Raw genomic sequence first — 12246 nt, 5'->3', positions numbered from 1 at the left:
TGCTGAACTTTAACAGCTCTGTGTAGAAAGAGCTGGAGTTGTAATGTCTAAATATCTTCTATTATTTACTATAACTACTCACACTGCTACAAGAACATGTGCTATCACTGCCGTAGCACCGACAACGGCTACTCAGCCTCTAATGCTAACACTTCTGATTTTACTACTAATGTTAAGACTACTGTTAATGCTCTAATATAACTAACATGACTACAAGTGCTTCTTCAGCTACTCCTCTATTACTATTGCTACTACATCTACACACAATTATATGTAATTAATCAAAGAAGACTGCTGCTAATAGATGCTAAAATGCTACGTAGAACCACAGGGGGGCTGCAATCGGGTGATAATTCTGTGAGTTTGTCACCCTGAGCAACACATTTCACATTACACATGGTAATTTAATCCATTGTTAATTAAAAAACTATTGATTAATGCAGCGTTAAAGTTATATTTTATTATAACAAGTGATATATCTGCCAGTGCAGTTTCCAAACCAACTTTTTTCAAGCTTTTTCTGAAATAAGGTTTGTTGTCTTGGGTTCAGTACAGAAACATTCTTTTAGTTCTTGATACATGATATAAATTTCAACACCGTTGTTAAAACCAAGTTGATTTCTATGCTAGAGACCAATTGAAACACTCCTATTGCACTGTTAGACTGTTTTTAGGTCTTAGTTCTAGACAGAATAAAAGTTTTACCAGTGTGTCATTACTGTTACCAGTACTGCAGCTGCGCCTGCTGCTTTTAGTACAACTTCCATTACCTTTACATCATTATCATCATCTTGATTATAATCACCATCATTTATAGCACTTTTCTTAAAGACCCCAGCGAGGAAAAGGGTAAGCTTTTTGGATTACTGAACCTCACCCCAAGGAGATGATGCTCACGAAAATATATGCTTACTGCAAATCTGCACTCTAAACATCCCCAAAATCCTTTCTGTAAACACACTGTGAAATTTTGATGACTCATGCTGCTCTTGGGGCATAACATATTAATTAACACGTCTTAGCAAAGTTTAAAAAGCCATCCTGGGAGCGACTTAAACTCCAAGGTAAAAGCCACTTGTCAGACGCTGTACTTTGATTTGTTTCCTGGGTCTTTCACGGATCAGCAAAGAGCTTTCAAATGAAAGGAAGGCTTCTGAATGAGGAATTAACACCTAAGGAGGCGGTGTGCATGGTGCAGTAATGGTACAAACTTGTTTAATCATCTCATCTTGAGCAGTTTACAAAGGATTAAACGAAACAATTAGATTACATGCCATTTGGCAGGCTAGAAAGTTCCAAAACCTTTAAATTGGACAGTCTGAGTCAGTGTCCAGTGACAGAAGTGTATTTTTCTAATACTGAACAACAACTAACAAGAGACAAAACACTTTTCCCTGGGCTAGCTGAAGCTTCTGAAGTGTTGAAGTGTCTGTGCCATGTTCAGTGACCCATTGGGAGTGGACCTCTGTAGCCTTACTGCAGCCTGACCTCAGATTGTTTTAAAATGACCTGCCACTAATGACTCCGGCTGGATTAAAACCTCATTAGGCCTCATCGGCATTCCTGACAGTAATGCGCACGACAGCGGACACCCAAGACCTTGTCAAAAACCTGCTGTTGTGACATGTCCCCTCATAATCCACCCAAAACACAGAACAATGTATCCTTTTTCAGTGCAGTCGGCCGGTCAAAGGGACGATTGAGTTTTCTCTCTCGAGTCACAACAAGCAGTTAGTGCAGCTTAACTTCATCCAATTTGGCTGCTTTCTCTGCCCCCTTCCAGACGGCGTCCTTGAAATATAGACCTTTCTCTTCCCGATCCTAATTCTGGTTCGGGTTTATGGGCACTAAATGATGCTTCTTGTCTGTGTTTACTGCTTTAATCTGGCATTTTCTTTCATCCCCTCAGGATGTCTTATACTACCCTGTATGTGTACTGAGACACACACAACTTCAGAATATATATTTACACTGTCCGGAACTACCAGCCTCTGACAAATAAGTATACTTTCTAACAGGCCCAATGGTCAGACTGTCTGTTTCTATGCCTACAACCTGAACTGAGAAAATAATAATTGTGATTTAATATATTCCTTTAATTTACTTTTCTGTTCTTCGTGGCATTACGAGACAGCTTGTGTTTGTTTCTTCCAGCTTAAAAGGTGATTGATTGAGCTGCATACTGCTAAAGGTTATCCAGCTTTTACTTTAAGATATACACTTTATATCTTTTGTTGTCTCGGTGAGATGCTTTGGGATTTTCAATCAATCAGTGAGACAGAAAAGGGCCCACATGCTGTTTTTTTAAGAAAGCAGAAAAACAAACACATTGATTTACTCCAGTGCTGTTTATGATACAATCCAGATCTGAAATAACTCCTTGCTTTAATCTGTATTGCCTCTTATCGTAGATAAAATATACAGTAGACTGGTTACAGAGGCAGAGAAATATAGAATTTTTTGTCTGTGGTAAAAAACAGCAGATCTTACACTTCCCATAATACAATTCAGTAGTGTCTTTAGTTGGACCAGAGGTCAGGAGTCTCAAACTACCAACCCAGAACTCAGATATTTGTGATCTCTTGATCTTTACATGTTGGTACGGGTCAAGATCCAAACATCTGGGATCCTACGCTTCCCATGATACAACTCGGTATTCGGAAAGGTGTCAAACTACTACCCTGTGGGCCAGATCCACCCTGAAATATCTCGACCCTAACCTTAACCCTAACCCTAACCCTAACCCTATATCCAAGGTATTAGTCTCTGGTATGCAGCATGCTACAAAAAACATAGATTAGATAGATTTATTTCTGTTGCTAGGCAGTCAACTTATTTTTGGTCTTCTGTGCTTTCATCTTTGGCATTTTATTTACTAAAATAACAGTTTGAAATGTCATATACTGAATGTGTTCATGAGTTCTGTCACCCTTGTGCTAATTAATGGCTCTAGCTGAGAAGGATACTTGTCAGGGATATGTGGTTTGCCTTTTCAATATTGAGATCTCCTGAACTTCAGATCTTGGTATAGGTCAAGATCCAAACACGCCTACACTTCCCATGATACAACTTGATAGTTTCTTTGGTCAGAGGAAAGGTCTCAAACTACTACACTCTTGGCTGGATCCACCCTAAAAATATTCAGACATTCAAGGTATCCTGACTTTTAGTCCCTTGTATAAGGTTTCTGTTGCTAGGAACTTATTTTTGGTCTTCTGTGCCTTCATCTTTGGCATTTTATTTACAGAAATAACAGTTTGAAATGTCATATACTGAATGTGTGTATGAGTTCTGTCACCCTTGTGCTAATTAAGAAAAGGATGTCTCTAGCTGAGAGGGATACTTGTCAGGGATATGTGGTTTTTCAAGCAGCAGCAGCTGCAGAGATACTGACTGAGGCGCAGAGGCAGTGCTCAGTATGATGAGCTACTTTCCCACACAGCTTCTTCTCCCTCCAGAGTGTGACACAGGCTCAGGCACCAGATCTGCCACATTTACCCCCGCTTTGGCCCACAGCTGTAGTAGCAATGACTCAGCCCCAGCCCAACCCCCCTTCCTCCAACGCTCCCTTACTCCGCCAAGGGTGACAGAGAGCCGGGGCCCTACGTTTCCACCAGAGATCATGAGATCAGTGAACAGCATTAGGAGACGAGGCGTTCTACGGGCTGAAAGGTGATCATTCCAGGGAGGTGATTTTCACAATGGAAAAGCAGTCACTCTCATTTCTTGGGGGCTTGAATGAAGACCAGAGTTGAGGTTTAATTCTAAGAAAAACCCGCTTCTGTGGCTCTGTCTGTCTCCCCCGTGGATCGCTCAGGCGGCACTGTATGTGACAGCCATTAATGACTGACTTGATATCATGGAGACCAGAACCAGTCAGCCACTCTCAGACTTTTAACATACCTGTAGGGCTTAGCACAGCGGAAAATTGTATAATTGTTATGCTGCTCTTAAAGAGAGTGTTTGGGAAGGCATTTGTGCATTCATTTTGCAATATTAGAAAATGTGTTAGTGACCCTGAACACCTTCTCCTGTAAAGCCAACTGATCCAGAAGCCAGTCGGCGCCGTGCTCTGCATATGAATAAATTAGATAGTGTGTTTTTAATATCCTCTTCTTTCACTCAGCCGGCTGATTTCGACTCCGAGGCTGAACAGCAGAGCGAGCGGAGGTAGTTCATTACATAAGCGTCTTTCTCTGCCTCCGTGCTCGCCTCATGGACCATACCAATGCTATAAACTCATATATTAATTACTGCTGTTTTCAAGATGTGCTCGTGTATCTTAACGCCTACGGCTCCATCTGTGTTGAAGCGCGCAAGATTGCCGCAGTTTAACAGTGTTGGAAAGGATTTGAACAGGTTTTTAATTTAAACAGAAGATGTAATGTCTACTTGAGAAAAAAAAAGAATATGAAAAAAAATGAATCCTTTGGGCCCAAAGCGAGCACATACACCAATTTAGAGCATATCTACCTTACAATATGAAACAATGGAAATAAAATGTGTTTGACAAAGAAACAGTGCAGACATTTGGAGTGGAGGTATGTCACAGATTAACAGCTAATGATGTCACTAACATACTGTATGTAGGTTTATTCAGTCCTCCCTTTCATCACGGCAGGGTGGAATATTTACAGTTCAGGGGAGTCTGGTTATTAGACTGAAGCCTTTTTAACACATCGTCTCCGACAGCCTGTGAAACAAAGAACTGGCGACAGCACGGTCCCCGGCTGGATTGACTCTAGCGAGGTATGACATAATCAAAAGATTTCCCATGATGCAACTGAGTAGCATTACGACCGAGGGTATTAAATGTCTGGAAATGTCTTTTCAGTCTTTAAGATATTCTGAAATATCTGTATTAGTGGAAAGAACCAAAATCACTACATCCTACATCCTACATTTCCCATAATGCAATCAATACCATTTTTTGTTAGACTTGTAAATGCTCAATTTGTTTTGCAGGCTTTCTATTAAAAATCTGTCATCTCCAAGTCAAATCCCAGATAACCCTGTAAAAATCACGAGGTATATTTCTCAGACTTGACAAGGCTCCTGCAGAGCTACGGGACCCATCCAACTGTTTTCACAGGTGGAGTAGTGCTCCCCATCACCAGTAAACTGAATTTTATGTGCAAACCTGGTGGAATTCTCCTTTAAGGTCAAGGCTGGGCAGTTTGATTGAGTTTTGCTCGCAGAAGAAAATGTTTCTGAGCAATCCACCCACCCTCTGACCTCCGTCTGACCGCCATACCCTCACTTTACACCACCATGTCTCAGTGTCAAACTGTTGCCTGCTTCTAGTCCTCTCCTCTCCCTGTTATCCTTTCCTGGATTCTGTGTGGAGGATGCAATTTACATTTTAAGACAAAGTGCTCATTTTACCAAAATTTCCAAGCAACCCCAGCTGGTTTCTACAGCTGGAATGCTGTATATGTTTGTGCGTGGGCGTGCGGGTGTTTGCTTGCCTGTGTGAACCCAGCAGAAAATGTGTGCGTGTGGGTGGATGTTATCTGCCCCGAGCTACTCTCCACCTGTCTGGCTGTAGAGCTGGCCAGACTAAAAAACTAGCTCCCAGCTCAAGCTCTGGAGGCCGTTCATGCGCTCAGCAGGGCAATGCAACTGGAGCACACTTGAAGCAGAATTCCCTTTAGTTTCAGTGTGTGCTCAGTGAGTCATGGAGTAAAAGGATGGAGGACAATAATAGACCCGGGCTCTGATAAATGTGAGGGGAACTGTCAAAACTGGTGTGACAAGTTTCTTGCTCTTGGGCTACAGAGGCAGAGTGTCTCACTGGTGGCACTGAGACTCCGCACGGAAACGCTCGGCGCTGTGTCACCTCTGCTTAGACCCAAACAGGGTGAAAAGGGGAGAAATGATGCAGTCAGTATAAATGTTTTCCTTTTGTGAGGGGAACATGGCTTCATCTTCCTTTTGGACAACATCAAATTTAAATGGAAAAAGGTCTGTACTTTTATAGCAGTTTTCTTTGGCCAATCAAAGTGTTTTACACTACATGTCACATTCACTCATTCACACACATTCATACACTGATGACAGGAGCATGGGGGCAATTTGGGGTTAAGTATCTTGCCCAAGGACACATCGACATGTGGACTGGAGGAGCCAGGAATCAAACAGCCAATCTTCCAATTGGTGAACGACCTGTTCTAACTCCTGAGCCACAACCGCCCCAAAGATTTTCAAAACCTAACCCTAACCCTAACCCTAACCCTGAGCCTAACCCCAACCCCAACCCTAACCCTAACCCTAGTCATAACCCTAACCCTAACCCTAACCCTAGGCATAACCCTAACCCTAACCCTACTTTTGTTATCAAATGACTAAAGGAGCAATGCTAAAGGTGTCTCTCACAGTGATAAACCCACTATGAAGGATCAATGCTTCTGCAGTTCCCCTCAGTTCTACAAAGCTTTTAGCCTCTTTCAGCTCATTGCTTTGGTTACCAGCCTGGAAAGTCCTCTAAAAGTCTGATGACCCTAAAATATCATACCCTCCCTCTTCTACATGTCTATTTTAACCACTCTGATCAATCTCATTCCTCTACAAGCTCTACATTAGAAAGATCATGTGAACTTCTGGCTGGACGTTGCAGCCAAAGCTTCAGCCTGCCTGTTAAAGATGGCTCGTAGTTCACATTTTTAAGATATGGAAGTTTGCTTTCTGTTTGTGTCTTCATTTTATAGTGTATAAGATTGGTGATTGGTGCAACTTCTTGACTTGCTAGGACTATATGTAAACTTATGAATTAGCAGACTGCCAGGTTCATTTAACTGCTATTTCTCATATTGATAGTAATTGTACATAACATATTTTGCTGTCTTAAAGTTTATTCCCAGCATGACAATCTGGTATAGTTGTGTAATTAATAACGCTCTCTTACAAGCAGGATATAAGCTTTCTGAGCTATATATGGTCAGCAGTCCACTTAATTCTCTTGGAGGTTAATTATATCAGTATGTTGTATTGATGCCTAGAAGTTGGACAAAGTTTACAGGACTTTTGGTGTAATTAATGAACTGATTGGGATTTTCTGCACTTCTCTGATCTTCTAGAAATCATAAACATGTAGAGCCTACAAGCATAAGAAACCATTCGAGTCGTCATCTGGTGTGTTCTGACACATACACCAGAGTCAATACGAACAACACCACTAGTGATACTCACCATCCCAACTACAACAAGACACAGTCAGTCTTCCAATCAAAGGCTGACTATCATCTCTGAAACATTTTGATAACCCGATGATTCCTATTCACCGACGCTTCCGCGAGAGTTGCATGAAATACCCTTGAACCGAGCGTGTTTGAAAACAGAGTTTTAAAGAGCCTGGCAGAGGACGGGAGTGCTCGCTGCATAACAATGCCGGCCGAGGCGGGGGACACCTTTAGTGACCATGCGACGGAGGTCAAAGGCGGCTCCGTTTGAAAGCAATTAGCTAGGCCTGATTTGAAGGAGAACCAGGGCGGGGTCTTTCATGTTCTATAGGGCTGACAGCTCCAGAGGTGATGGGATGATTATTAATACATATCTGATGCTTTGGCCGCTGACAGCTCAACACAGCCATCGAATTTCCCCTCATTATTTCCCTAGTTCAAGGACCCCAACCATTGTATATTCACATCAATTCTGTGGATCAACAGAGAAGGTATCAAATCCAATTCTCTTTGCCTCAGAGCTTTTTCTTAAGTGTAACAGTCAACAGTCTGAGGTCTGAGCCTGTGCTTATCAAAGCTGCATTAGATGTCAATGGAAATTTCTACAGCTAATAGAATCCCTCCTTGAAATCCTCCCCGCGCTCCAGCAAGTAAATGTTGTTTTTTTTTTGTTTTTTTTGCTGAGTGCATCACCCACACCTAACAGCTTAAGTATAGGCCTGCGCGCCACTGTGAAGCCAGGAATCAGAATCACAGTGGAAGGTCAGTGGGGGGAAATTGCATTCATGCTACACTGACATGCACACACACAAGGTGCACTGTGCATGATTGCCCCTTCAATGCCTCCTGACAGGGAGTTCATTTTAACCTGCTGGCGCCGTCCCGCATGGCGCTGCTCTCATATAATATCAAAATGCCGTTCAGTGGTGTAACAGATAGAGAAATCATTGGTCAGCTTTGTTACATAATTGTTAAGCCAGCAGGGGACCCCCCCCCCCAACTCAAACCCCCCGCTTATTGAAGAAGCACTCACGCTTTCCTGTGTCGGTGTCCAAATTAGGGAGCAGGGCTGGCAGCCTATCATCAGCGGCTCTTAACACACTCCCGGATTTCTTCAAGTCAGCTAGAATTGGGGCCGCAATAGCCGTACTTATTTTCCCCTCATGTGGGGCAAGAATACACTCTCCAGTCCATTGTAGCACAGTCTACATTTACATAATCATATACCAGTCATGGTATGAAATGATGGCTCTGTTCACACCAGGTGCTAAAATGCATCTTAGGGTGATTCTGCCTCAAATGGACATGTCAACATACCGGTGTACCCAACCCATATTGACTATATATAAAACAGAAAGTACTTGACACTGACAAAATGGATATTGATATACACATATAAATTATTTTGAGACATTTTATGTTGTAAAAACTTTGTGAATGGCCAAATCTGTTTGATGGTGGTACTATCTTTGATATTTCTGTACTGCAGTATCTTCTAATTGACCAACATACTGCCAATCCTAATATATCTGTGATGAGTTAATATCAGCCAATAACCATGACATCAATACACATCACAGTACAGCAACAGTTTCTGTATATTCAAAACTGCCATACAGTAAAGCAGTCCTGAATAAATAATCCTAATGCAATAGCCTTATATAACCAGTGGTATTCTCCATAGTTGCCTCAGTACAGTACAGCCAATTCTCTAAAATAGTCCTCATATCACCCAACAATAGTTTTTCATACCTCTATAATCTAACTGTCTACAGACAATGGGTCCTCTAGTGGTGAGAATAGTTCAAATAATGCTTCTAGTGATAGAAGAAAGTGAAGAGGAAAATGAACAGGAAACATTAAGAGCTGCTTATTATCCTAGAGAGCAAGTGGGCATTTCCCCAGTTTTACATTGGAGGGATAATGAGCTCTTAGGACTCGTTTGTATCTGATGGTCCGAGCCAGTGGTGCTCAAAACATCTGGATGAATGAGTGGAAAGAGAACAGGTGAAGTGTTTGGGAAAAACAAGAAAAAATATGTTTCTTAATAAAGTTAAAAAATGGACATGTGTGTCTCATATCTGTTATGAATGTAATCTACCATTTCTATTCATCACAATTAAAATGTACTTAATCTGCATGGTGGAAGATAAACCAAAACTCTCAAACTCAAACGAGCAACAGATGTATCTATGATGTGAAGATGTTAGTACAGATAGATCTAACTGCTGCACTTTATTTGGTGTGTATCATGCGTTTGAGTACAGTATCAGGACAAGGTGCCACTGATAAGAGGAATACACACACTCAAAAGCCACCTCATGTAACTGAACTATGGTTCTTGCATCCAGGTAACATTATCAGTGACAACATTGACAGTAGACAGGTGATTCTCAGACTCGACCTACACAACCATCAGTTGGTTATGTGAGTCAAACTTCAACAACCCTTAAATTGGACTGAACAATGTAATATCAGGTTGACTTTAAGCATGGACATCCAAAGATGGATGGATGGATGGATGGATGGATAGGGTTAAGAGGGTTTCTGACATACCGTTACACATTCATGTCTTATTTGTCATTTTCAGTTCCTACTGTATGTCAATATACTGGAAAAGCTAAATAAAAAAATGATGATGTCAATGCTGAAATGATACATTGTGCGGCTCTGGTTGGGATACATTTTAATAATGCCAGGTGTGAAGTGTAATTTCCTCCTCTGTCTCACAGAAAGCAGGTCATGCTTTAGAATGTCTGTAATGTTTAGCTGGGCAGATGGAAAACAGCAACATGTCTCAAAGAACAATGACATGGAGCATAAAGTAAATGTATACTGCAGCTTGATTGTGCCAAAAAGGAGAGTATTTACCACAGGAATAAAACTGAACCTCCTGATTTAAAACCCTTAACCGTTCACATAAGAAACACAGAGCCCTGTTGTTTATAATGAACGTCCCGGCCTGCCAAATAAGAACGTTTGTTGACTTCTTCTGGCAATCATAATTATAGTGACAATACACAGCAGGCCGGCATGTGTGCACTGGATGTAATGTAATGGGATGGAGCTGAATGCTTTGAGATGCAGACTCGTTTCGGGGAGGCCGCTGGAAATAAATGACAGGGTTAAAAAAAAAAACAGAGGAAAAGCTCTCTGAGTTTGTAAATAAATCTTTGAGGTTTTTTTTTCCACCGGACCCTACTTAATCAGAGTAAATCCGCTAGAACTGCACCGAGCTGCATGATGTACAGCCTGATATCCTCATTCTTAATTGCAAGAATTGAAATCCGCACAATTCATTGCCCGAGCGGCCCGGATGAAGTCGTAAAAATATGCCATGCTCGTCCAAATCCCCTTTTTTCTACTGGTGAGCTGTGTTATAATGATGCTATCTAAACTCAGGCTCAGCACATGGTCTGTCAGAGAGAATACACAGTGCAACATACAGGCGCGGGCCAGATGAGAAATGAAAGCTCTGGTACTTGTTATAACATAAACACGCTTGGCTTTGCTTTATCCGCTGCCTCGCTGACCTTTCTGCAACACGCAGCTGCAAGGCATGTCTTTTCAAATACAACCGGCGAGCTAAGCACAGATACGCGTATGCATACACAGCGGCTTTATCGTTTATCATAATAAAACAAAAGAGTGCGGAGTGAAAAGGCGCAGGGACGATTACGGCCAAGAGAGGTGACTGTGGATATTTACAGGATCTGCTAAGCAGCCGAACGGCCTTCCACCTCTTTGCTTCCTTTAAATGTCAAAGCGCAGCCTGAGGCCAACAATCTGAAACCCTGATTGGATATCTGAGCTCTACGGGTATTGATGAGGGAGATAATTCACGGAAACGCACATGACGGCGCACATCGGGGTCACAATCCCGAGGCGCTGCTATTATTTTGAGGTTTCAACCCCCTATAGATGCACTTATCTGCAGCTTCACACAGAGGCAGCTGCTCCAAACGCTGCTTTCCTTCTCCTTATTATCAGCAAGTAAATCAAATGTTTGGCATCCGGCAGGAGAAATATTAAAATTTCAAATTAAACTCACCGCTACCCTTTTTGCAGAATGGTAGGGACGTATGCTCGCTGAGGGCTGGCATCGTAAACATCCATTTATTATCGAAATACCTCTGTCATCAGGAAGATGATCATATTAATCAGCACTCATATGCTCTTTAATCACAGTCTTGGACACGCTCCATCCCAGGGAAATCATATCCAGGGCCCCTCCAGCCGCCTCTGTAATTTTGCACGGAGCAGTCTGCTCCAACACACTGCTGCTGATTGCCAACAGATCGAGGCCAGGCCCGCAGCTCTACCCAGACACCACACAGTTAAATCTGATCAGTCTGAAACAAGTCCAACAAGAGCTCAAGATGACCCCGATGATACGGCGGCGGACAGCTGTGTGAGGTGCAGATCGTGCTTCCCACGTTGCTGCGGTTTCGGTCGCGGAGCACCTTGAATCTGTCGACAAGTTTAGTAGGCGGACAGATGAAGGGACACGCATTCCAGGTTTGGTTATTTCAGCATCAGCCTGATGCTGTTTGGATATTCTCATTAAGCAAGAGGACAAGAAAACAAATCTGAAAGAGTGCAAACACAACTCGTTCCAAGAGGATTGCCTTCATCTTGAAACTGAAAATAAATTAGTTGGAGATTACAAAAGCAAAAAAAAAAAAAAATCTAGGCAATGATTAAAGGTGTAAGATTTGGCCAGAAATGCAGTTTAAAATGCTCAGAATTTAAAGGATCAGTGTGTAGAATGTTGTGATACCTAGTGGAACAGATCTGGCTGGAATGGAATAAAATACTCATACATATATGTTTTAATTAGTGTGTAATCCCATGAAAATGAGAATTGTTGTGTTTTTTACGTTTTGTTAAAATGAGTCCTTCATATATACATAAGGAGTAGGTCCCCTTCTACAGAAGCCCACAATGGACAAACTAAATGGATCTACAGAGGACCTTTCACACTTTTGTCCACCGAAGATTCTCCTCCATGTTTAGAAGGGGAGGAGGTAGGAGTGCAATCTGCAACCTCACCACTAGATGCCACTAA

At 42.0% G+C, this 12246-nt stretch overlaps 1 protein-coding gene across 9 annotated transcripts in view; it reads right to left on the bottom strand.

Moving 5' to 3' along the window:
• epha7 (eph receptor A7) overlaps nucleotides 1-12246 on the bottom strand; it is an 89402-nt gene that overhangs the window by 22637 nt on the left and 54519 nt on the right. The gene's annotated exons all lie outside the window — the stretch shown is intronic.

This window comes from Scomber japonicus, chromosome 17, assembly GCF_027409825.1.
Source record: "Scomber japonicus isolate fScoJap1 chromosome 17, fScoJap1.pri, whole genome shotgun sequence".
Lineage (NCBI taxonomy): Eukaryota > Metazoa > Chordata > Actinopteri > Scombriformes > Scombridae > Scomber > Scomber japonicus.
Note: the sequence above shows the minus strand (reverse complement) of the source record. Positions and strands in the feature narration are given on the sequence as shown.